The sequence below is a fragment of the Parambassis ranga genome, chromosome 10 (genome assembly GCF_900634625.1).
Source record: "Parambassis ranga chromosome 10, fParRan2.1, whole genome shotgun sequence".
NCBI classification, from domain to species: domain Eukaryota; kingdom Metazoa; phylum Chordata; class Actinopteri; family Ambassidae; genus Parambassis; species Parambassis ranga.
Window position 1 is genome coordinate 356,163 of NC_041031.1, and position 25,049 is coordinate 381,211.

Sequence of the window (25,049 nt, forward strand, 5' to 3'; positions counted from 1 at the left end):
CTTTTCATTCTGTTATGCTGACTTCTGTTCTGGAATACTACTTCCACAATACAGACTGTTAATCGGGAATTCTGCCTATCATTCCAGAATACTGATGTCTATTCTGGAATGCTGCCACTTATTCTGGATTTCTGCCTTTCGTTCCTGAATTTTGATTTTAATTCTGGAATGCTTTTCATTCCGGAATGCTGTCTTTCATTCTGCAGATCTGCTCTTCATTCTGTTATGCTGACTTTTGTCCCGGAATGTTGGCCTTCCATTCCGGAATGCTAACTTCCATTCCCGAGTAGTGGACATCATCTCAAGGCATCACAATAGTCAGAATGATTCATCATGCGGGGACCGTGAATGCAGATGAAAAATCTCATCTCTGGCTTGACTTGTTGAGATAGCATAGAGACACTCAGTCTGTCAACATCAGTGTCAGTGAAGATTTCAGATTGTTTATGAAGTGTTCATTCTGGAGCTTTTCCAAATTTGTTGTGGACAGCACGCTGTTCATGTCAGGATGGCCGAGCGGTCCAAGGCGCTGCGTTCAGGTCGCAGTCTCCACTAGAGGCGTGGGTTCAAATCCCACTCCTGACAGGAGCAATAAGTTTTCCTTTAAGAAATTGACTGACTGAGAATCTAACCCAGACCACATAAGCCGTTTGGATGATTTCATGTGTTATTATAATATTAAAGGTAACAGCTGAGACATTACACAAAACCTTCAGGGGTTCTTCCTGTTGTTTCTTGCCACTGTTGCTCTTAAGGAGGTGCAGTCTCTGGCTCCGATTGGATGACATCACAGGCCGCTGTCAGGTTAGTGGTTTAATTCTGGAATTGTGTCTACCATTCCGGAATCCTTTCATCATTCTGGAATGGATAGACATCTATTCTGGCATGCTGCCGCTCATTCTAGATTTCTGCCTGTCATTAGGCAATTCTTTCTTTCATTCCGGAATGAAAATGCTGTCTTTCATTCTGCAAATCTGCTCTGCATTCTGTTATGCTGACTTCTGTTCCGGAATGCTGACCTCTGTTCCACAATACAGACTGTTAATCGGGAATTCTGCCTATCATTCCGAAATACTGATGTCTATTCTGGAATGCTGCCACTTATTCTGGATTTCTCCCTTTCATTCCTGAATTTTGACTTTAATTCTGGAATGCTTTTCATTCCGGAATGCTGTCTTTCATTCTGCAGATCTGCTTTTCATTCTGTTATGCTGACTTCTGTTCTGGAATACTACTTCCACAATACAGACTGTTAATCGGGAATTCTGCCTATCATTCCAGAATACTGATGTCTATTCTGGAATGCTGCCACTTATTCTGGATTTCTGCCTTTCGTTCCTGAATTTTGATTTTAATTCTGGAATGCTTTTCATTCCGGAATGCTGTCTTTCATTCTGCAGATCTGCTCTTCATTCTGTTATGCTGACTTTTGTCCCGGAATGTTGGCCTTCCATTCCGGAATGCTAACTTCCATTCCCGAGTACTGGACATCATCTCAAGGCATCACAATAGTCAGAATGATTCATCATGCGGGGACCGTGAATGCAGATGAAAAATCTCATCTCTGGCTTGACTTGTTGAGATAGCATAGAGACACTCAGTCTGTCAACATCAGTGTCAGTGAAGATTTCAGATTGTTTATGAAGTGTTCATTCTGGAGCTTTTCCAAATTTGTTGTGGACAGCACGCTGTTCATGTCAGGATGGCCGAGCGGTCCAAGGCGCTGCGTTCAGGTCGCAGTCTCCACTAGAGGCGTGGGTTCAAATCCCACTCCTGACAGGAGCAATAAGTTTTCCTTTAAGAAATTGACTGACTGAGAATCTAACCCAGACCACATAAGCCGTTTGGATGATTTCATGTGTTATTATAATATTAAAGGTAACAGCTGAGACATTACACAAAACCTTCAGGGGTTCTTCCTGTTGTTTCTTGCCACTGTTGCTCTTAAGGAGGTGCAGTCTCTGGCTCCGATTGGATGACATCACAGGCCGCTGTCAGGTTAGTGGTTTAATTCTGGAATTGTGTCTACCATTCCGGAATCCTTTCATCATTCTGGAATGGATAGACATCTATTCTGGCATGCTGCCGCTCATTCTAGATTTCTGCCTGTCATTAGGCAATTCTTTCTTTCATTCCGGAATGAAAATGCTGTCTTTCATTCTGCAAATCTGCTCTGCATTCTGTTATGCTGACTTCTGTTCCGGAATGCTGACCTCTGTTCCACAATACAGACTGTTAATCGGGAATTCTGCCTATCATTCCGAAATACTGATGTCTATTCTGGAATGCTGCCACTTATTCTGGATTTCTCCCTTTCATTCCTGAATTTTGACTTTAATTCTGGAATGCTTTTCATTCCGGAATGCTGTCTTTCATTCTGCAGATCTGCTTTTCATTCTGTTATGCTGACTTCTGTTCTGGAATACTACTTCCACAATACAGACTGTTAATCGGGAATTCTGCCTATCATTCCAGAATACTGATGTCTATTCTGGAATGCTGCCACTTATTCTGGATTTCTGCCTTTCGTTCCTGAATTTTGATTTTAATTCTGGAATGCTTTTCATTCCGGAATGCTGTCTTTCATTCTGCAGATCTGCTCTTCATTCTGTTATGCTGACTTTTGTCCCGGAATGTTGGCCTTCCATTCCGGAATGCTAACTTCCATTCCCGAGTACTGGACATCATCTCAAGGCATCACAATAGTCAGAATGATTCATCATGCGGGGACCGTGAATGCAGATGAAAAATCTCATCTCTGGCTTGACTTGTTGAGATAGCATAGAGACACTCAGTCTGTCAACATCAGTGTCAGTGAAGATTTCAGATTGTTTATGAAGTGTTCATTCTGGAGCTTTTCCAAATTTGTTGTGGACAGCACGCTGTTCATGTCAGGATGGCCGAGCGGTCCAAGGCGCTGCGTTCAGGTCGCAGTCTCCACTAGAGGCGTGGGTTCAAATCCCACTCCTGACAGGAGCAATAAGTTTTCCTTTAAGAAATTGACTGACTGAGAATCTAACCCAGACCACATAAGCCGTTTGGATGATTTCATGTGTTATTATAATATTAAAGGTAACAGCTGAGACATTACACAAAACCTTCAGGGGTTCTTCCTGTTGTTTCTTGCCACTGTTGCTCTTAAGGAGGTGCAGTCTCTGGCTCCGATTGGATGACATCACAGGCCGCTGTCAGGTTAGTGGTTTAATTCTGGAATTGTGTCTACCATTCCGGAATCCTTTCATCATTCTGGAATGGATAGACATCTATTCTGGCATGCTGCCGCTCATTCTAGATTTCTGCCTGTCATTAGGCAATTCTTTCTTTCATTCCGGAATGAAAATGCTGTCTTTCATTCTGCAAATCTGCTCTGCATTCTGTTATGCTGACTTCTGTTCCGGAATGCTGACCTCTGTTCCACAATACAGACTGTTAATCGGGAATTCTGCCTATCATTCCGAAATACTGATGTCTATTCTGGAATGCTGCCACTTATTCTGGATTTCTCCCTTTCATTCCTGAATTTTGACTTTAATTCTGGAATGCTTTTCATTCCGGAATGCTGTCTTTCATTCTGCAGATCTGCTTTTCATTCTGTTATGCTGACTTCTGTTCTGGAATACTACTTCCACAATACAGACTGTTAATCGGGAATTCTGCCTATCATTCCAGAATACTGATGTCTATTCTGGAATGCTGCCACTTATTCTGGATTTCTGCCTTTCGTTCCTGAATTTTGATTTTAATTCTGGAATGCTTTTCATTCCGGAATGCTGTCTTTCATTCTGCAGATCTGCTCTTCATTCTGTTATGCTGACTTTTGTCCCGGAATGTTGGCCTTCCATTCCGGAATGCTAACTTCCATTCCCGAGTACTGGACATCATCTCAAGGCATCACAATAGTCAGAATGATTCATCATGCGGGGACCGTGAATGCAGATGAAAAATCTCATCTCTGGCTTGACTTGTTGAGATAGCATAGAGACACTCAGTCTGTCAACATCAGTGTCAGTGAAGATTTCAGATTGTTTATGAAGTGTTCATTCTGGAGCTTTTCCAAATTTGTTGTGGACAGCACACTGTTCATGTCAGGATGGCCGAGCGGTCCAAGGCGCTGCGTTCAGGTCGCAGTCTCCACTGGAGGCGTGGGTTCAAATCCCACTCCTGACAGGAGCAGTAAGTTATCCTTTAAGAAATTGACTGACTGAGAATCTAACCCAGACCACATAAGCCGTTTGGATGATTTCATGTGTTATTATAATATTAAAGGTAACAGCTGAGACATTACACAAAACCTTCAGGGGTTCTTCCTGTTGTTTCTTGCCACTGTTGCTCTTAAGGAGGTGCAGTCTCTGGCTCCGATTGGATGACATCACAGGCCGCTGTCAGGTTAGTGGTTTAATTCTGGAATTGTGTCTACCATTCCGGAATCCTTTCATCATTCTGGAATGGATAGACATCTATTCTGGCATGCTGCCGCTCATTCTAGATTTCTGCCTGTCATTAGGCAATTCTTTCTTTCATTCCGGAATGAAAATGCTGTCTTTCATTCTGCAAATCTGCTCTGCATTCTGTTATGCTGACTTCTGTTCCGGAATGCTGACCTCTGTTCCACAATACAGACTTGTTAATCGGGAATTCTGCCTATCATTCCGAAATACTGATGTCTATTCTGGAATGCTGCCACTTATTCTGGATTTCTCCCTTTCATTCCTGAATTTTGACTTTAATTCTGGAATGCTTTTCATTCCGGAATGCTGTCTTTCATTCTGCAGATCTGCTTTTCATTCTGTTATGCTGACTTCTGTTCTGGAATACTACTTCCACAATACAGACTGTTAATCGGGAATTCTGCCTATCATTCCAGAATACTGATGTCTATTCTGGAATGCTGCCACTTATTCTGGATTTCTGCCTTTCGTTCCTGAATTTTGATTTTAATTCTGGAATGCTTTTCATTCCGGAATGCTGTCTTTCATTCTGCAGATCTGCTCTTCATTCTGTTATGCTGACTTTTGTCCCGGAATGTTGGCCTTCCATTCCGGAATGCTAACTTCCATTCCCGAGTACTGGACATCATCTCAAGGCATCACAATAGTCAGAATGATTCATCATGCGGGGACCGTGAATGCAGATGAAAAATCTCATCTCTGGCTTGACTTGTTGAGATAGCATAGAGACACTCAGTCTGTCAACATCAGTGTCAGTGAAGATTTCAGATTGTTTATGAAGTGTTCATTCTGGAGCTTTTCCAAATTTGTTGTGGACAGCACACTGTTCATGTCAGGATGGCCGAGCGGTCCAAGGCGCTGCGTTAAGGTCGCAGTCTCCACTGGAGGCGTGGGTTCAAATCCCACTCCTGACAGGAGCAGTAAGTTATCCTTTAAGAAATTGACTGACTGAGAATCTAACCCAGACCACATAAGCCGTTTGGATGATTTCATGTGTTATTATAATATTAAAGGTAACAGCTGAGACATTACACAAAACCTTCAGGGGTTCTTCCTGTTGTTTCTTGCCACTGTTGCTCTTAAGGAGGTGCAGTCTCTGGCTCCGATTGGATGACATCACAGGCCGCTGTCAGGTTAGTGGTTTAATTCTGGAATTGTGTCTACCATTCCGGAATCCTTTCATCATTCTGGAATGGATAGACATCTATTCTGGCATGCTGCCGCTCATTCTAGATTTCTGCCTGTCATTAGGCAATTCTTTCTTTCATTCCGGAATGAAAATGCTGTCTTTCATTCTGCAAATCTGCTCTGCATTCTGTTATGCTGACTTCTGTTCCGGAATGCTGACCTCTGTTCCACAATACAGACTGTTAATCGGGAATTCTGCCTATCATTCCGAAATACTGATGTCTATTCTGGAATGCTGCCACTTATTCTGGATTTCTCCCTTTCATTCCTGAATTTTGACTTTAATTCTGGAATGCTTTTCATTCCGGAATGCTGTCTTTCATTCTGCAGATCTGCTTTTCATTCTGTTATGCTGACTTCTGTTCTGGAATACTACTTCCACAATACAGACTGTTAATCGGGAATTCTGCCTATCATTCCAGAATACTGATGTCTATTCTGGAATGCTGCCACTTATTCTGGATTTCTGCCTTTCGTTCCTGAATTTTGATTTTAATTCTGGAATGCTTTTCATTCCGGAATGCTGTCTTTCATTCTGCAGATCTGCTCTTCATTCTGTTATGCTGACTTTTGTCCCGGAATGTTGGCCTTCCATTCCGGAATGCTAACTTCCATTCCCGAGTACTGGACATCATCTCAAGGCATCACAATAGTCAGAATGATTCATCATGCGGGGACCGTGAATGCAGATGAAAAATCTCATCTCTGGCTTGACTTGTTGAGATAGCATAGAGACACTCAGTCTGTCAACATCAGTGTCAGTGAAGATTTCAGATTGTTTATGAAGTGTTCATTCTGGAGCTTTTCCAAATTTGTTGTGGACAGCACACTGTTCATGTCAGGATGGCCGAGCGGTCCAAGGCGCTGCGTTAAGGTCGCAGTCTCCACTGGAGGCGTGGGTTCAAATCCCACTCCTGACAGGAGCAGTAAGTTATCCTTTAAGAAATTGACTGACTGAGAATCTAACCCAGACCACATAAGCCGTTTGGATGATTTCATGTGTTATTATAATATTAAAGGTAACAGCTGAGACATTACACAAAACCTTCAGGGGTTCTTCCTGTTGTTTCTTGCCACTGTTGCTCTTAAGGAGGTGCAGTCTCTGGCTCCGATTGGATGACATCACAGGCCGCTGTCAGGTTAGTGGTTTAATTCTGGAATTGTGTCTACCATTCCGGAATCCTTTCATCATTCTGGAATGGATAGACATCTATTCTGGCATGCTGCCGCTCATTCTAGATTTCTGCCTGTCATTAGGCAATTCTTTCTTTCATTCCGGAATGAAAATGCTGTCTTTCATTCTGCAAATCTGCTCTGCATTCTGTTATGCTGACTTCTGTTCCGGAATGCTGACCTCTGTTCCACAATACAGACTGTTAATCGGGAATTCTGCCTATCATTCCGAAATACTGATGTCTATTCTGGAATGCTGCCACTTATTCTGGATTTCTCCCTTTCATTCCTGAATTTTGACTTTAATTCTGGAATGCTTTTCATTCCGGAATGCTGTCTTTCATTCTGCAGATCTGCTTTTCATTCTGTTATGCTGACTTCTGTTCTGGAATACTACTTCCACAATACAGACTGTTAATCGGGAATTCTGCCTATCATTCCAGAATACTGATGTCTATTCTGGAATGCTGCCACTTATTCTGGATTTCTGCCTTTCGTTCCTGAATTTTGATTTTAATTCTGGAATGCTTTTCATTCCGGAATGCTGTCTTTCATTCTGCAGATCTGCTCTTCATTCTGTTATGCTGACTTTTGTCCCGGAATGTTGGCCTTCCATTCCGGAATGCTAACTTCCATTCCCGAGTACTGGACATCATCTCAAGGCATCACAATAGTCAGAATGATTCATCATGCGGGGACCGTGAATGCAGATGAAAAATCTCATCTCTGGCTTGACTTGTTGAGATAGCATAGAGACACTCAGTCTGTCAACATCAGTGTCAGTGAAGATTTCAGATTGTTTATGAAGTGTTCATTCTGGAGCTTTTCCAAATTTGTTGTGGACAGCACACTGTTCATGTCAGGATGGCCGAGCGGTCCAAGGCGCTGCGTTAAGGTCGCAGTCTCCACTGGAGGCGTGGGTTCAAATCCCACTCCTGACAGGAGCAGTAAGTTATCCTTTAAGAAATTGACTGACTGAGAATCTAACCCAGACCACATAAGCCGTTTGGATGATTTCATGTGTTATTATAATATTAAAGGTAACAGCTGAGACATTACACAAAACCTTCAGGGGTTCTTCCTGTTGTTTCTTGCCACTGTTGCTCTTAAGGAGGTGCAGTCTCTGGCTCCGATTGGATGACATCACAGGCCGCTGTCAGGTTAGTGGTTTAATTCTGGAATTGTGTCTACCATTCCGGAATCCTTTCATCATTCTGGAATGGATAGACATCTATTCTGGCATGCTGCCGCTCATTCTAGATTTCTGCCTGTCATTAGGCAATTCTTTCTTTCATTCCGGAATGAAAATGCTGTCTTTCATTCTGCAAATCTGCTCTGCATTCTGTTATGCTGACTTCTGTTCCGGAATGCTGACCTCTGTTCCACAATACAGACTGTTAATCGGGAATTCTGCCTATCATTCCGAAATACTGATGTCTATTCTGGAATGCTGCCACTTATTCTGGATTTCTCCCTTTCATTCCTGAATTTTGACTTTAATTCTGGAATGCTTTTCATTCCGGAATGCTGTCTTTCATTCTGCAGATCTGCTTTTCATTCTGTTATGCTGACTTCTGTTCTGGAATACTACTTCCACAATACAGACTGTTAATCGGGAATTCTGCCTATCATTCCAGAATACTGATGTCTATTCTGGAATGCTGCCACTTATTCTGGATTTCTGCCTTTCGTTCCTGAATTTTGATTTTAATTCTGGAATGCTTTTCATTCCGGAATGCTGTCTTTCATTCTGCAGATCTGCTCTTCATTCTGTTATGCTGACTTTTGTCCCGGAATGTTGGCCTTCCATTCCGGAATGCTAACTTCCATTCCCGAGTACTGGACATCATCTCAAGGCATCACAATAGTCAGAATGATTCATCATGCGGGGACCGTGAATGCAGATGAAAAATCTCATCTCTGGCTTGACTTGTTGAGATAGCATAGAGACACTCAGTCTGTCAACATCAGTGTCAGTGAAGATTTCAGATTGTTTATGAAGTGTTCATTCTGGAGCTTTTCCAAATTTGTTGTGGACAGCACACTGTTCATGTCAGGATGGCCGAGCGGTCCAAGGCGCTGCGTTAAGGTCGCAGTCTCCACTGGAGGCGTGGGTTCAAATCCCACTCCTGACAGGAGCAGTAAGTTATCCTTTAAGAAATTGACTGACTGAGAATCTAACCCAGACCACATAAGCCGTTTGGATGATTTCATGTGTTATTATAATATTAAAGGTAACAGCTGAGACATTACACAAAACCTTCAGGGGTTCTTCCTGTTGTTTCTTGCCACTGTTGCTCTTAAGGAGGTGCAGTCTCTGGCTCAGAAATACTGATGTCTATTCTGGAATGCTGCCACTTATTCTGGATTTCTCTCTTTCATTCCTGAATTTTGACTTTAATTCTGGAATGCTTTTCATTCCGGAATGCTGTCTTTCATTCTGCAGATCTGCTTTTCTGCAGATCTGCTTTTCATTCTGTTATGCTGACTTCTGTTCTGGAATACTGACCTCTGTTCCACAATACAGACTGTTAATCGGGAATTCTGCCTATCATTCCAGAATACTGATGTCTATTCTGGAATGCTGCCACTTATTCTGGATTTCTGCCTTTCGTTCCTGAATTTTGATTTTAATTCTGGAATGCTTTTCATTCCGGAATGCTGTCTTTCATTCTGCAGATCTGCTCTTCATTCTGTTATGCTGACTTTTGTCCCGGAATGTTGGCCTTCCATTCCGGAATGCTAACTTCCATTCCCGAGTACTGGACATCATCTCAAGGCATCACAATAGTCAGAATGATTCATCATGCGGGGACCGTGAATGCAGATGAAAAATCTCATCTCTGGCTTGACTTGTTGAGATAGCATAGAGACACTCAGTCTGTCAACATCAGTGTCAGTGAAGATTTCAGATTGTTTATAAAGTGTTCATTCTGGAGCTTTTGGTGGTTTAATTCTGGAATTGTGTCTACCATTCCGGAATCCTTTCATCATTCTGGAATGGATAGACATCTATTCTGGCATGCTGCCGCTCATTCTAGATTTCTGCCTTTCATTAGGCAATTCTTTCTTTCATTCCGGAATGAAAATGCTGTCTTTCATTCTGCAAATCTGCTCTGCATTCTGTTATGCTGACTTCTGTTCCGGAATGCTGACCTCTGTTCCACAATACAGACTGTTAATCGGGAATTCTGCCTATCATTCCGAAATACTGATGTCTATTCTGGAATGCTGCCACTTATTCTGGATTTCTCCCTTTCATTCCTGAATTTTGACTTTAATTCTGGAATGCTTTTCATTCCGGAATGCTGTCTTTCATTCTGCAGATCTGCTTTTCATTCTGTTATGCTGACTTCTGTTCTGGAATACTACTTCCACAATACAGACTGTTAATCGGGAATTCTGCCTATCATTCCAGAATACTGATGTCTATTCTGGAATGCTGCCACTTATTCTGGATTTCTGCCTTTCGTTCCTGAATTTTGATTTTAATTCTGGAATGCTTTTCATTCCGGAATGCTGTCTTTCATTCTGCAGATCTGCTCTTCATTCTGTTATGCTGACTTTTGTCCCGGAATGTTGGCCTTCCATTCCGGAATGCTAACTTCCATTCCCGAGTACTGGACATCATCTCAAGGCATCACAATAGTCAGAATGATTCATCATGCGGGGACCGTGAATGCAGATGAAAAATCTCATCTCTGGCTTGACTTGTTGAGATAGCATAGAGACACTCAGTCTGTCAACATCAGTGTCAGTGAAGATTTCAGATTGTTTATGAAGTGTTCATTCTGGAGCTTTTCCAAATTTGTTGTGGACAGCACGCTGTTCATGTCAGGATGGCCGAGCGGTCCAAGGCGCTGCGTTCAAGCTGGGGAACATTCGTCCGTCTAAGATGGGGAAGAAGGGGGGAGAAGGGGGGAAAAGAAAAGAAGAGGAAAAAGAGGGGAAAAAGGGAAAAATGAAAAAAGAAAGGAAAGTTGTGGAAACATCTCTAATTTATGTACGTATTTCAGGATGCAGAAACTCAAATTGACACTTTTAGGATTTTACTGTGGACCACAGCTTGGATTCGAACCGGCGACCACAGGAATGCTAGTGTTGATCTGCATCTGCTACATTTTTGGCATCATTTTTACAAATGGACATATGGATAAACGTTTTAACAGTCTGCCTAAAGTAAACGGAGTGTTACTATTAAGCAGGGACTCTCCTGTGTTGTACTCTATTTACCTTTGTTGCATAATACAGACCACAGACACTTGAAATGAGACTGTTTCGGGTTTATTAACTCAAAATCATATTTTCTTACATCCCAAATAACGCTGTAATCCGACCCATATTTACAAATAAATGTCCCTTCAGTCCCGATCAAAAAGTAACAGGCAAACAGACGAACAAACAAAAAACTCCTCCTGGTGAACCCCACGCGGGATCCTCTCTCTCCCTGGGCGATCCTTGTCCATAAAAAAATGGTTATTGTCCGTACTTTTTTTTTCGCGTCACGGGTCCCTCTTACTCTCCCCGTTTTCCCGTTTTCCTTCACCTGTCTGCCACCGCTGTCCTTGGCGTCTCTCCTCCCCTGATGACAGTCCTTCGTCTCCTTTCACTCACAGCATGTCAGCTGGCAAAATAGATCACCCGACCCCCGCTGTCCTCACAACAGTATAAAATAAAATATTACAAAGAATGCCGTCGCCTTGAGCGGCCTTTCTCTATAGGTAATAGGCATTAAGGGACAATGTTTATTTACAGGAAGACATTTCTATATGGCAATACACCATAAAATCTAAATAAAAAAAAATACTTATGTGGTAGTGCTACAACGTGGGTGGAAATACTTTGATTCTCAGGTTTGGTGTTTAAACACTGCACCTTAAATAACATTAGTAAGCACCGAGTGGCAAAACAAAATCCACTTTGTGTAACGGCCGTAACTCAACAAATCTATCAATCTATAAAAACGTCAACACAGTACAAGAGTTTACATCACACACAAACTTAAACTAGTGTCACACGGCGCTGTAGCAAGTGTTTAATTACCGTACCGACTGTTTTTCTCGCTAGCTAGTGCAGAATGAATGACGACCGGTATGCGCCATACTGATTCTCTGCTCCAACATTTGTCCGCTGTGATTGGTCAAATGTTGGAAATGTTGGACAGTGGGGAAGAAATCCGCTAGCTGATTGGGTGCACCTCCAGCAATTGAAGGCTTGTGATTGGCTCTTGTGTCCAACATTTTCCAACATTGTACGGACGATCCTTCGCCAGCTGGCGTTCAGGTCGCAGTCTCCACTGGAGGCGTGGGTTCAAATCCCACTCCTGACAGGAGCAATAAGTTTTCCTTTAAGAAATTGACTGACTGAGAATCTAACCCAGACCACATAAGCCGTTTGGATGATTTCATGTGTTATTATAATATTAAAGGTAACAGCTGAGACATTACACAAAACCTTCAGGGGTTCTTCCTGTTGTTTCTTGCCACTGTTGCTCTTAAGGAGGTGCAGTCTCTGGCTCCGATTGGATGACATCACAGGCCGCTGTCAGGTTAGTGGTTTAATTCTGGAATTGTGTCTACCATTCCGGAATCCTTTCATCATTCTGGAATGGATAGACATCTATTCTGGCATGCTGCCGCTCATTCTAGATTTCTGCCTGTCATTAGGCAATTCTTTCTTTCATTCCGGAATGAAAATGCTGTCTTTCATTCTGCAAATCTGCTCTGCATTCTGTTATGCTGACTTCTGTTCCGGAATGCTGACCTCTGTTCCACAATACAGACTGTTAATCGGGAATTCTGCCTATCATTCCGAAATACTGATGTCTATTCTGGAATGCTGCCACTTATTCTGGATTTCTCCCTTTCATTCCTGAATTTTGACTTTAATTCTGGAATGCTTTTCATTCCGGAATGCTGTCTTTCATTCTGCAGATCTGCTTTTCATTCTGTTATGCTGACTTCTGTTCTGGAATACTACTTCCACAATACAGACTGTTAATCGGGAATTCTGCCTATCATTCCAGAATACTGATGTCTATTCTGGAATGCTGCCACTTATTCTGGATTTCTGCCTTTCGTTCCTGAATTTTGATTTTAATTCTGGAATGCTTTTCATTCCGGAATGCTGTCTTTCATTCTGCAGATCTGCTTTTCATTCTGTTATGCTGACTTTTGTCCCGGAATGTTGGCCTTCCATTCCGGAATGCTAACTTCCATTCCCGAGTACTGGACATCATCTCAAGGCATCACAATAGTCAGAATGATTCATCATGCGGGGACCGTGAATGCAGATGAAAAATCTCATCTCTGGCTTGACTTGTTGAGATAGCATAGAGACACTCAGTCTGTCAACATCAGTGTCAGTGAAGATTTCAGATTGTTTATGAAGTGTTCATTCTGGAGCTTTTCCAAATTTGTTGTGGACAGCACACTGTTCGTGTCAGGATGGCCGAGCGGTCCAAGGCGCTGCGTTAAGGTCGCAGTCTCCACTGGAGGCGTGGGTTCAAATCCCACTCCTGACAGGAGCAGTAAGTTATCCTTTAAGAAATTGACTGACTGAGAATCTAACCCAGACCACATAAGCCGTTTGGATGATTTCATGTGTTATTATAATATTAAAGGTAACAGCTGAGACATTACACAAAACCTTCAGGGGTTCTTCCTGTTGTTTCTTGCCACTGTTGCTCTTAAGGAGGTGCAGTCTCTGGCTCAGAAATACTGATGTCTATTCTGGAATGCTGCCACTTATTCTGGATTTCTCCCTTTCATTCCTGAATTTTGACTTTAATTCTGGAATGCTTTTCATTCCGGAATGCTGTCTTTCATTCTGCAGATCTGCTTTTCTGCAGATCTGCTTTTCATTCTGTTATGCTGACTTCTGTTCTGGAATACTGACCTCTGTTCCACAATACAGACTGTTAATCGGGAATTCTGCCTATCATTCCAGAATACTGATGTCTATTCTGGAATGCTGCCACTTATTCTGGATTTCTGCCTTTCGTTCCTGAATTTTGATTTTAATTCTGGAATGCTTTTCATTCCGGAATGCTGTCTTTCATTCTGCAGATCTGCTCTTCATTCTGTTATGCTGACTTTTGTCCCGGAATGTTGGCCTTCCATTCCGGAATGCTAACTTCCATTCCCGAGTACTGGACATCATCTCAAGGCATCACAATAGTCAGAATGATTCATCATGCGGGGACCGTGAATGCAGATGAAAAATCTCATCTCTGGCTTGACTTGTTGAGATAGCATAGAGACACTCAGTCTGTCAACATCAGTGTCAGTGAAGATTTCAGATTGTTTATAAAGTGTTCATTCTGGAGCTTTTGGTGGTTTAATTCTGGAATTGTGTCTACCATTCCGGAATCCTTTCATCATTCTGGAATGGATAGACATCTATTATGGCATGCTGCCGCTCATTCTAGATTTCTGCCTTTCATTAGGCAATTCTTTCTTTCATTCCGGAATGAAAATGCTGTCTTTCATTCTGCAAATCTGCTCTGCATTCTGTTATGCTGACTTCTGTTCCGGAATGCTGACCTCTGTTCCACAATACAGACTGTTAATCGGGAATTCTGCCTATCATTCCGAAATACTGATGTCTATTCTGGAATGCTGCCACTTATTCTGGATTTCTCCCTTTCATTCCTGAATTTTGACTTTAATTCTGGAATGCTTTTCATTCCGGAATGCTGTCTTTCATTCTGCAGATCTGCTTTTCATTCTGTTATGCTGACTTCTGTTCTGGAATACTACTTCCACAATACAGACTGTTAATCGGGAATTCTGCCTATCATTCCAGAATACTGATGTCTATTCTGGAATGCTGCCACTTATTCTGGATTTCTGCCTTTCGTTCCTGAATTTTGATTTTAATTCTGGAATGCTTTTCATTCCGGAATGCTGTCTTTCATTCTGCAGATCTGCTCTTCATTCTGTTATGCTGACTTTTGTCCCGGAATGTTGCCTTCCATTCCGGAATGCTAACTTCCATTCCCGAGTACTGGACATCATCTCAAGGCATCACAATAGTCAGAATGATTCATCATGCGGGGACCGTGAATGCAGATGAAAAATCTCATCTCTGGCTTGACTTGTTGAGATAGCATAGAGACACTCAGTCTGTCAACATCAGTGTCAGTGAAGATTTCAGATTGTTTATGAAGTGTTCATTCTGGAGCTTTTCCAAATTTGTTGTGGACAGCACACTGTTCGTGTCAGGATGGCCGAGCAGTCCAAGGCGCTGCGTTAAGGTCGCAGTCTCCACTGGAGGCGTGGGTTCAAATCCCACTCCTGACAGGAGCAGTAAGTTATCCTTTAAGAAATTGACTGACTGAGAATCTAACCCAGACCACATAAGCCGTTTGGATGATTTCATGTGTTATTATAATATTAAAGGTAACAGCTGAGACATTACACAAAACCTTCAGGGGTTCTTCCTGTTGTTTCTTGCCACTGTTGCTCTTAAGGAGGTGCAGTCTCTGGCTCCGATTGGATGACATCACAGGCCGCTGTCAGGTTAGTGGTTTAATTCTGGAATTGTGTCTACCATTCCGGAATCCTTTCATCATTCTGGAATGGATAGACATCTATTCTGGCATGCTGCCGCTCATTCTAGATTTCTGCCTGTCATTAGGCAATTCTTTCTTTCATTCCGGAATGAAAATGCTGTCTTTCATTCTGCAAATCTGCTCTGCATTCTGTTATGCTGACTTCTGTTCCGGAATGCTGACCTCTGTTCCACAATACAGACTGTTAATCGGGAATTCTGCCTATCATTCCGAAATACTGATGTCTATTCTGGAATGCTGCCACTTATTCTGGATTTCTCCCTTTCATTCCTGAATTTTGACTTTAATTCTGGAATGCTTTTCATTCCGGAATGCTGTCTTTCATTCTGCAGATCTGCTTTTCATTCTGTTATGCTGACTTCTGTTCTGGAATACTACTTCCACAATACAGACTGTTAATCGGGAATTCTGCCTATCATTCCAGAATACTGATGTCTATTCTGGAATGCTGCCACTTATTCTGGATTTCTGCCTTTCGTTCCTGAATTTTGATTTTAATTCTGGAATGCTTTTCATTCCGGAATGCTGTCTTTCATTCTGCAGATCTGCTCTTCATTCTGTTATGCTGACTTTTGTCCCGGAATGTTGGCCTTCCATTCCGGAATGCTAACTTCCATTCCCGAGTACTGGACATCATCTCAAGGCATCACAATAGTCAGAATGATTCATCATGCGGGGACCGTGAATGCAGATGAAAAATCTCATCTCTGGCTTGACTTGTTGAGATAGCATAGAGACACTCAGTCTGTCAACATCAGTGTCAGTGAAGATTTCAGATTGTTTATGAAGTGTTCATTCTGGAGCTTTTCCAAATTTGTTGTGGACAGCACACTGTTCATGTCAGGATGGCCGAGCGGTCCAAGGCGCTGCGTTAAGGTCGCAGTCTCCACTGGAGGCGTGGGTTCAAATCCCACTCCTGACAGGAGCAGTAAGTTATCCTTTAAGAAATTGACTGACTGAGAATCTAACCCAGACCACATAAGCCGTTTGGATGATTTCATGTGTTATTATAATATTAAAGGTAACAGCTGAGACATTACACAAAACCTTCAGGGGTTCTTCCTGTTGTTTCTTGCCACTGTTGCTCTTAAGGAGGTGCAGTCTCTGGCTCCGATTGGATGACATCACAGGCCGCTGTCAGGTTAGTGGTTTAATTCTGGAATTGTGTCTACCATTCCGGAATCCTTTCATCATTCTGGAATGGATAGACATCTATTCTGGCATGCTGCCGCTCATTCTAGATTTCTGCCTGTCATTAGGCAATTCTTTCTTTCATTCCGGAATGAAAATGCTGTCTTTCATTCTGCAAATCTGCTCTGCATTCTGTTATGCTGACTTCTGTTCCGGAATGCTGACCTCTGTTCCACAATACAGACTGTTAATCGGGAATTCTGCCTATCATTCCGAAATACTGATGTCTATTCTGGAATGCTGCCACTTATTCTGGATTTCTCCCTTTCATTCCTGAATTTTGACTTTAATTCTGGAATGCTTTTCATTCCGGAATGCTGTCTTTCATTCTGCAGATCTGCTTTTCATTCTGTTATGCTGACTTCTGTTCTGGAATACTACTTCCACAATACAGACTGTTAATCGGGAATTCTGCCTATCATTCCAGAATACTGATGTCTATTCTGGAATGCTGCCACTTATTCTGGATTTCTGCCTTTCGTTCCTGAATTTTGATTTTAATTCTGGAATGCTTTTCATTCCGGAATGCTGTCTTTCATTCTGCAGATCTGCTCTTCATTCTGTTATGCTGACTTTTGTCCCGGAATGTTGGCCTTCCATTCCGGAATGCTAACTTCCATTCCCGAGTACTGGACATCATCTCAAGGCATCACAATAGTCAGAATGATTCATCATGCGGGGACCGTGAATGCAGATGAAAAATCTCATCTCTGGCTTGACTTGTTGAGATAGCATAGAGACACTCAGTCTGTCAACATCAGTGTCAGTGAAGATTTCAGATTGTTTATGAAGTGTTCATTCTGGAGCTTTTCCAAATTTGTTGTGGACAGCACACTGTTCATGTCAGGATGGCCGAGCGGTCCAAGGCGCTGCGTTAAGGTCGCAGTCTCCACTGGAGGCGTGGGTTCAAATCCCACTCCTGACAGGAGCAGTAAGTTATCCTTTAAGAAATTGACTGACTGAGAATCTAACCCAGACCACATAAGCCGTTTGGATGATTTCATGTGTTATTATAATATTAAAGGTAACAGCTGAGACATTACACAAAACCTTCAGGGGTTCTTCCTGTTGTTTCTTGCCACTGTTGCTCTTAAGGAGGTGCAGTCTCTGGCTCCGATTGGATGACATCACAGGCCGCTGTCAGGTTAGTGGTTTAATTCTGGAATTGTGTCTACCATTCCGGAATCCTTTCATCATTCTGGAATGGATAGACATCTATTCTGGCATGCTGCCGCTCATTCTAGATTTCTGCCTGTCATTAGGCAATTCTTTCTTTCATTCCGGAATGAAAATGCTGTCTTTCATTCTGCAAATCTGCTCTGCATTCTGTTATGCTGACTTCTGTTCCGGAATGCTGACCTCTGTTCCACAATACAGACTGTTAATCGGGAATTCTGCCTATCATTCCGAAATACTGATGTCTATTCTGGAATGCTGCCACTTATTCTGGATTTCTCCCTTTCATTCCTGAATTTTGACTTTAATTCTGGAATGCTTTTCATTCCGGAATGCTGTCTTTCATTCTGCAGATCTGCTTTTCATTCTGTTATGCTGACTTCTGTTCTGGAATACTACTTCCACAATACAGACTGTTAATCGGGAATTCTGCCTATCATTCCAGAATACTGATGTCTATTCTGGAATGCTGCCACTTATTCTGGATTTCTGCCTTTCGTTCCTGAATTTTGATTTTAATTCTGGAATGCTTTTCATTCCGGAATGCTGTCTTTCATTCTGCAGATCTGCTTTTCATTCTGTTATGCTGACTTTTGTCCCGGAATGTTGGCCTTCCATTCCGGAATGCTAACTTCCATTCCCGAGTACTGGACATCATCTCAAGGCATCACAATAGTCAGAATGATTCATCATGCGGGGACCGTGAATGCAGATGAAAAATCTCATCTCTGGCTTGACTTGTTGAGATAGCATAGAGACACTCAGTCTGTCAACATCAGTGTCAGTGAAGATTTCAGATTGTTTATAAAGTGTTCATTCTGGAGCTTTTGGTGGTTTAATTCTGGAATTGTGTCTACCATTCCGGAATCCTTTCATCATTCTGGAATGGATAGACATCTATTCTGGCATGCTGCCGCTCATTCTAGATTTCTGCCTTTCATTAGGCAATTCTTTCTTTCATTCCGGAATGAAAATGCTGTCTTTCATTCTGCAAATCTGCTCTGCATTCTGTTATGCTGACTTCTGTTCCGGAATGCTGACCTCTGTTCCACAATACAGACTGTTAATCGGGAATTCTGCCTATCATTCCGAAATACTGATGTCTATTCTGGAATGCTGCCACTTATTCTGGATTTCTCCCTTTCATTCCTGAATTTTGACTTTAATTCTGGAATGCTTTTCATTCCGGAATGCTGTCTTTCATTCTGCAGATCTGCTTTTCATTCTGTTATGCTGACTTCTGTTCTGGAATACTACTTCCACAATACAGACTGTTAATCGGGAATTCTGCCTATCATTCCAGAATACTGATGTCTATTCTGGAATGCTGCCACTTATTCTGGATTTCTGCCTTTCGTTCCTGAATTTTGATTTTAATTCTGGAATGCTTTTCATTCCGGAATGCTGTCTTTCATTCTGCAGATCTGCTCTTCATTCTGTTATGCTGACTTTTGTCCCGGAATGTTGGCCTTCCATTCCGGAATGCTAACTTCCATTCCCGAGTACTGGACATCATCTCAAGGCATCACAATAGTCAGAATGATTCATCATGCGGGGACCGTGAATGCAGATGAAAAATCTCATCTCTGGCTTGACTTGTTGAGATAGCATAGAGACACTCAGTCTGTCAACATCAGTGTCAGTGAAGATTTCAGATTGTTTATGAAGTGTTCATTCTGGAGCTTTTCCAAATTTGTTGTGGACAGCACGCTGTTCATGTCAGGATGGCCGAGCGGTCCAAGGCGCTGCGTTCAGGTCGCAGTCTCCACTGGAGGCGTGGGTTCAAATCCCACTCCTGACAGGAGCAATAAGTTTTCCTTTAAGAAATTGACTGACTGAGAATCTAACCCAGACCACATAAGCCGTTTGGATGATTTCATGTGTTATTATAATATTAAAGGTAACAGCTGAGACATTACACAAAACCTTCAGGGGTTCTTCCTGTTGTTTCTTGCCACTGTTGCTCTTAAGGAGGTGCAGTCTCTGGCTCCGATTGGATGACATCACAGGCCGCTGTCAGGTTAGTGGTTTAATTCTGGAATTGTGTCTACCATTCCGGAATCCTTTCATCATTCTGGAATGGATAGACATCTATTCTGGCATGCTGCCGCTCATTCTAGATTTCTGCCTGTCATTAGGCAATTCTTTCTTTCATTCCGGAATGAAAATGCTGTCTTTCATTCTGCAAATCTGCTCTGCATTCTGTTATGCTGACTTCTGTTCCGGAATGCTGACCTCTGTTCCACAATACAGACTGTTAATCGGGAATTCTGCCTATCATTCCGAAATACTGATGTCTATTCTGGAATGCTGCCACTTATTCTGGATTTCTCCCTTTCATTCCTGAATTTTGACTTTAATTCTGGAATGCTTTTCATTCCGGAATGCTGTCTTTCATTCTGCAGATCTGCTTTTCATTCTGTTATGCTGACTTCTGTTCTGGAATACTACTTCCACAATACAGACTGTTAATCGGGAATTCTGCCTATCATTCCAGAATACTGATGTCTATTCTGGAATGCTGCCACTTATTCTGGATTTCTGCCTTTCGTTCCTGAATTTTGATTTTAATTCTGGAATGCTTTTCATTCCGGAATGCTGTCTTTCATTCTGCAGATCTGCTCTTCATTCTGTTATGCTGACTTTTGTCCCGGAATGTTGGCCTTCCATTCCGGAATGCTAACTTCCATTCCCGAGTACTGGACATCATCTCAAGGCATCACAATAGTCAGAATGATTCATCATGCGGGGACCGTGAATGCAGATGAAAAATCTCATCTCTGGCTTGACTTGTTGAGATAGCATAGAGACACTCAGTCTGTCAACATCAGTGTCAGTGAAGATTTCAGATTGTTTATGAAGTGTTCATTCTGGAGCTTTTCCAAATTTGTTGTGGACAGCACACTGTTCGTGTCAGGATGGCCGAGCGGTCCAAGGCGCTGCGTTAAGGTCGCAGTCTCCACTGGAGGCGTGGGTTCAAATCCCACTCCTGACAGGAGCAGTAAATTATCCTTTAAGAAATTGACTGACTGAGAATCTAACCCAGACCACATAAGCCGTTTGGATGATTTCATGTGTTATTATAATATTAAAGGTAACAGCTGAGACATTACACAAAACCTTCAGGGGTTCTTCCTGTTGTTTCTTGCCACTGTTGCTCTTAAGGAGGTGCAGTCTCTGGCTCAGAAATACTGATGTCTATTCTGGAATGCTGCCACTTATTCTGGATTTCTCCCTTTCATTCCTGAATTTTGACTTTAATTCTGGAATGCTTTTCATTCCGGAATGCTGTCTTTCATTCTGCAGATCTGCTTTTCATTCTGTTATGCTGACTTCTGTTCTGGAATACTACTTCCACAATACAGACTGTTAATCGGGAATTCTGCCTATCATTCCAGAATACTGATGTCTATTCTGGAATGCTGCCACTTATTCTGGATTTCTGCCTTTCGTTCCTGAATTTTGATTTTAATTCTGGAATGCTTTTCATTCCGGAATGCTGTCTTTCATTCTGCAGATCTGCTTTTCATTCTGTTATGCTGACTTTTGTCCCGGAATGTTGCCTTCCATTCCGGAATGCTAACTTCCATTCCCGAGTACTGGACATCATCTCAAGGCATCACAATAGTCAGAATGATTCATCATGCGGGGACCGTGAATGCAGATGAAAAATCTCATCTCTGGCTTGACTTGTTGAGATAGCATAGAGACACTCAGTCTGTCAACATCAGTGTCAGTGAAGATTTCAGATTGTTTATGAAGTGTTCATTCTGGAGCTTTTCCAAATTTGTTGTGGACAGCACACTGTTCGTGTCAGGATGGCCGAGCGGTCCAAGGCGCTGCGTTAAGGTCACAGTCTCCACTGGAGGCGTGGGTTCAAATCCCACTCCTGACAGGAGCAGTAAGTTATCCTTTAAGAAATTGACTGACTGAGAATCTAACCCAGACCACATAAGCCGTTTGGATGATTTCATGTGTTATTATAATATTAAAGGTAACAGCTGAGACATTACACAAAACCTTCAGGGGTTCTTCCTGTTGTTTCTTGCCACTGTTGCTCTTAAGGAGGTGCAGTCTCTGGCTCAGAAATACTGATGTCTATTCTGGAATGCTGCCACTTATTCTGGATTTCTCCCTTTCATTCCTGAATTTTGACTTTAATTCTGGAATGCTTTTCATTCCGGAATGCTGTCTTTCATTCTGCAGATCTGCTTTTCTGCAGATCTGCTTTTCATTCTGTTATGCTGACTTCTGTTCTGGAATACTGACCTCTGTTCCACAATACAGACTGTTAATCGGGAATTCTGCCTATCATTCCAGAATACTGATGTCTATTCTGGAATGCTGCCACTTATTCTGGATTTCTGCCTTTCGTTCCTGAATTTTGATTTTAATTCTGGAATGCTTTTCATTCCGGAATGCTGTCTTTCATTCTGCAGATCTGCTCTTCATTCTGTTATGCTGACTTTTGTCCCGGAATGTTGGCCTTCCATTCCGGAATGCTAACTTCCATTCCCGAGTACTGGACATCATCTCAAGGCATCACAATAGTCAGAATGATTCATCATGCGGGGACCGTGAATGCAGATGAAAAATCTCATCTCTGGCTTGACTTGTTGAGATAGCATAGAGACACTCAGTCTGTCAACATCAGTGTCAGTGAAGATTTCAGATTGTTTATAAAGTGTTCATTCTGGAGCTTTTGGTGGTTTAATTCTGGAATTGTGTCTACCATTCCGGAATCCTTTCATCATTCTGGAATGGATAGACATCTATTATGGCATGCTGCCGCTCATTCTAGATTTCTGCCTTTCATTAGGCAATTCTTTCTTTCATTCCGGAATGAAAATGCTGTCTTTCATTCTGCAAATCTGCTCTGCATTCTGTTATGCTGACTTCTGTTCCGGAATGCTGACCTCTGTTCCACAATACAGACTGTTAATCGGGAATTCTGCCTATCATTCCGAAATACTGATGTCTATTCTGGAATGCTGCCACTTATTCTGGATTTCTCCCTTTCATTCCTGAATTTTGACTTTAATTCTGGAATGCTTTTCATTCCGGAATGCTGTCTTTCATTCTGCAGATCTGCTTTTCATTCTGTTATGCTGACTTCTGTTCTGGAATACTACTTCCACAATACAGACTGTTAATCGGGAATTCTGCCTATCATTCCAGAATACTGATGTCTATTCTGGAATGCTGCCACTTATTCTGGATTTCTGCCTTTCGTTCCTGAATTTTGATTTTAATTCTGGAATGCTTTTCATTCCGGAATGCTGTCTTTCATTCTGCAGATCTGCTTTTCATTCTGTTATGCTGACTTTTGTCCCGGAATGTTGCCTTCCATTCCGGAATGCTAACTTCCATTCCCGAGTACTGGACATCATCTCAAGGCATCACAATAGTCAGAATGATTCATCATGCGGGGACCGTGAATGCAGATGAAAAATCTCATCTCTGGCTTGACTTGTTGAGATAGCATAGAGACACTCAGTCTGTCAACATCAGTGTCAGTGAAGATTTCAGATTGTTTATGAAGTGTTCATTCTGGAGCTTTTCCAAATTTGTTGTGGACAGCACACTGTTCGTGTCAGGATGGCCGAGCAGTCCAAGGCGCTGCGTTAAGGTCGCAGTCTCCACTGGAGGCGTGGGTTCAAATCCCACTCCTGACAGGAGCAGTAAGTTATCCTTTAAGAAATTGACTGACTGAGAATCTAACCCAGACCACATAAGCCGTTTGGATGATTTCATGTGTTATTATAATATTAAAGGTAACAGCTGAGACATTACACAAAACCTTCAGGGGTTCTTCCTGTTGTTTCTTGCCACTGTTGCTCTTAAGGAGGTGCAGTCTCTGGCTCAGAAATACTGATGTCTATTCTGGAATGCTGCCACTTATTCTGGATTTCTCCCTTTCATTCCTGAATTTTGACTTTAATTCTGGAATGCTTTTCATTCCGGAATGCTGTCTTTCATTCTGCAGATCTGCTTTTCATTCTGTTATGCTGACTTCTGTTCTGGAATACTACTTCCACAATACAGACTGTTAATCGGGAATTCTGCCTATCATTCCAGAATACTGATGTCTATTCTGGAATGCTGCCACTTATTCTGGATTTCTGCCTTTCGTTCCTGAATTTTGATTTTAATTCTGGAATGCTTTTCATTCCGGAATGCTGTCTTTCATTCTGCAGATCTGCTTTTCATTCTGTTATGCTGACTTTTGTCCCGGAATGTTGCCTTCCATTCCGGAATGCTAACTTCCATTCCCGAGTACTGGACATCATCTCAAGGCATCACAATAGTCAGAATGATTCATCATGCGGGGACCGTGAATGCAGATGAAAAATCTCATCTCTGGCTTGACTTGTTGAGATAGCATAGAGACACTCAGTCTGTCAACATCAGTGTCAGTGAAGATTTCAGATTGTTTATGAAGTGTTCATTCTGGAGCTTTTCCAAATTTGTTGTGGACAGCACACTGTTCGTGTCAGGATGGCCGAGCGGTCCAAGGCGCTGCGTTAAGGTCGCAGTCTCCACTGGAGGCGTGGGTTCAAATCCCACTCCTGACAGGAGCAGTAAGTTATCCTTTAAGAAATTGACTGACTGAGAATCTAACCCAGACCACATAAGCCGTTTGGATGATTTCATGTGTTATTATAATATTAAAGGTAACAGCTGAGACATTACACAAAACCTTCAGGGGTTCTTCCTGTTGTTTCTTGCCACTGTTGCTCTTAAGGAGGTGCAGTCTCTGGCTCAGAAATACTGATGTCTATTCTGGAATGCTGCCACTTATTCTGGATTTCTCCCTTTCATTCCTGAATTTTGACTTTAATTCTGGAATGCTTTTCATTCCGGAATGCTGTCTTTCATTCTGCAGATCTGCTTTTCTGCAGATCTGCTTTTCATTCTGTTATGCTGACTTCTGTTCTGGAATACTGACCTCTGTTCCACAATACAGACTGTTAATCGGGAATTCTGCCTATCATTCCAGAATACTGATGTCTATTCTGGAATGCTGCCACTTATTCTGGATTTCTGCCTTTCGTTCCTGAATTTTGATTTTAATTCTGGAATGCTTTTCATTCCGGAATGCTGTCTTTCATTCTGCAGATCTGCTCTTCATTCTGTTATGCTGACTTTTGTCCCGGAATGTTGGCCTTCCATTCCGGAATGCTAACTTCCATTCCCGAGTACTGGACATCATCTCAAGGCATCACAATAGTCAGAATGATTCATCATGCGGGGACCGTGAATGCAGATGAAAAATCTCATCTCTGGCTTGACTTGTT

General features: G+C 42.2%; 17 non-coding genes across 17 annotated transcripts; all 17 read left to right on the forward strand.

The window, feature by feature from the left end:
* Positions 1 to 502: 502 nt before the first annotated feature.
* trnal-cag (transfer RNA leucine (anticodon CAG)) lies at positions 503 to 585 on the forward strand. Its single transcript has one exon. It is a non-coding gene; the product is annotated as a tRNA-Leu (tRNA).
* Positions 586 to 1,696: 1,111 nt separating this feature from the next.
* trnal-cag (transfer RNA leucine (anticodon CAG)) lies at positions 1,697 to 1,779 on the forward strand. Its single transcript has one exon. It is a non-coding gene; the product is annotated as a tRNA-Leu (tRNA).
* A 1,111-nt stretch (positions 1,780 to 2,890) lies between these two features.
* Positions 2,891 to 2,973, forward strand: trnal-cag (transfer RNA leucine (anticodon CAG)). The gene has a single exon. It is a non-coding gene; the product is annotated as a tRNA-Leu (tRNA).
* A 1,111-nt stretch (positions 2,974 to 4,084) lies between these two features.
* trnal-cag (transfer RNA leucine (anticodon CAG)) lies at positions 4,085 to 4,167 on the forward strand. Its single transcript has one exon. It is a non-coding gene; the product is annotated as a tRNA-Leu (tRNA).
* Positions 4,168 to 5,279: 1,112 nt separating this feature from the next.
* On the forward strand, positions 5,280 to 5,362 carry trnal-aag (transfer RNA leucine (anticodon AAG)). Its single transcript has one exon. It is a non-coding gene; the product is annotated as a tRNA-Leu (tRNA).
* A 1,111-nt stretch (positions 5,363 to 6,473) lies between these two features.
* trnal-aag (transfer RNA leucine (anticodon AAG)) lies at positions 6,474 to 6,556 on the forward strand. Its single transcript has one exon. It is a non-coding gene; the product is annotated as a tRNA-Leu (tRNA).
* A 1,111-nt stretch (positions 6,557 to 7,667) lies between these two features.
* On the forward strand, positions 7,668 to 7,750 carry trnal-aag (transfer RNA leucine (anticodon AAG)). The gene has a single exon. It is a non-coding gene; the product is annotated as a tRNA-Leu (tRNA).
* Positions 7,751 to 8,861: 1,111 nt separating this feature from the next.
* trnal-aag (transfer RNA leucine (anticodon AAG)) lies at positions 8,862 to 8,944 on the forward strand. Its single transcript has one exon. It is a non-coding gene; the product is annotated as a tRNA-Leu (tRNA).
* A 4,305-nt stretch (positions 8,945 to 13,249) lies between these two features.
* On the forward strand, positions 13,250 to 13,332 carry trnal-aag (transfer RNA leucine (anticodon AAG)). The gene has a single exon. It is a non-coding gene; the product is annotated as a tRNA-Leu (tRNA).
* A 1,697-nt stretch (positions 13,333 to 15,029) lies between these two features.
* On the forward strand, positions 15,030 to 15,112 carry trnal-aag (transfer RNA leucine (anticodon AAG)). Its single transcript has one exon. It is a non-coding gene; the product is annotated as a tRNA-Leu (tRNA).
* Positions 15,113 to 16,223: 1,111 nt separating this feature from the next.
* trnal-aag (transfer RNA leucine (anticodon AAG)) lies at positions 16,224 to 16,306 on the forward strand. The gene has a single exon. It is a non-coding gene; the product is annotated as a tRNA-Leu (tRNA).
* Positions 16,307 to 17,417: 1,111 nt separating this feature from the next.
* Positions 17,418 to 17,500, forward strand: trnal-aag (transfer RNA leucine (anticodon AAG)). Its single transcript has one exon. It is a non-coding gene; the product is annotated as a tRNA-Leu (tRNA).
* A 1,969-nt stretch (positions 17,501 to 19,469) lies between these two features.
* Positions 19,470 to 19,552, forward strand: trnal-cag (transfer RNA leucine (anticodon CAG)). The gene has a single exon. It is a non-coding gene; the product is annotated as a tRNA-Leu (tRNA).
* Positions 19,553 to 20,663: 1,111 nt separating this feature from the next.
* Positions 20,664 to 20,746, forward strand: trnal-aag (transfer RNA leucine (anticodon AAG)). Its single transcript has one exon. It is a non-coding gene; the product is annotated as a tRNA-Leu (tRNA).
* Positions 20,747 to 21,563: 817 nt separating this feature from the next.
* Positions 21,564 to 21,646, forward strand: trnal-aag (transfer RNA leucine (anticodon AAG)). Its single transcript has one exon. It is a non-coding gene; the product is annotated as a tRNA-Leu (tRNA).
* Positions 21,647 to 23,343: 1,697 nt separating this feature from the next.
* On the forward strand, positions 23,344 to 23,426 carry trnal-aag (transfer RNA leucine (anticodon AAG)). Its single transcript has one exon. It is a non-coding gene; the product is annotated as a tRNA-Leu (tRNA).
* Positions 23,427 to 24,243: 817 nt separating this feature from the next.
* On the forward strand, positions 24,244 to 24,326 carry trnal-aag (transfer RNA leucine (anticodon AAG)). Its single transcript has one exon. It is a non-coding gene; the product is annotated as a tRNA-Leu (tRNA).
* The last annotated feature ends 723 nt before the right edge of the window (positions 24,327 to 25,049 follow it).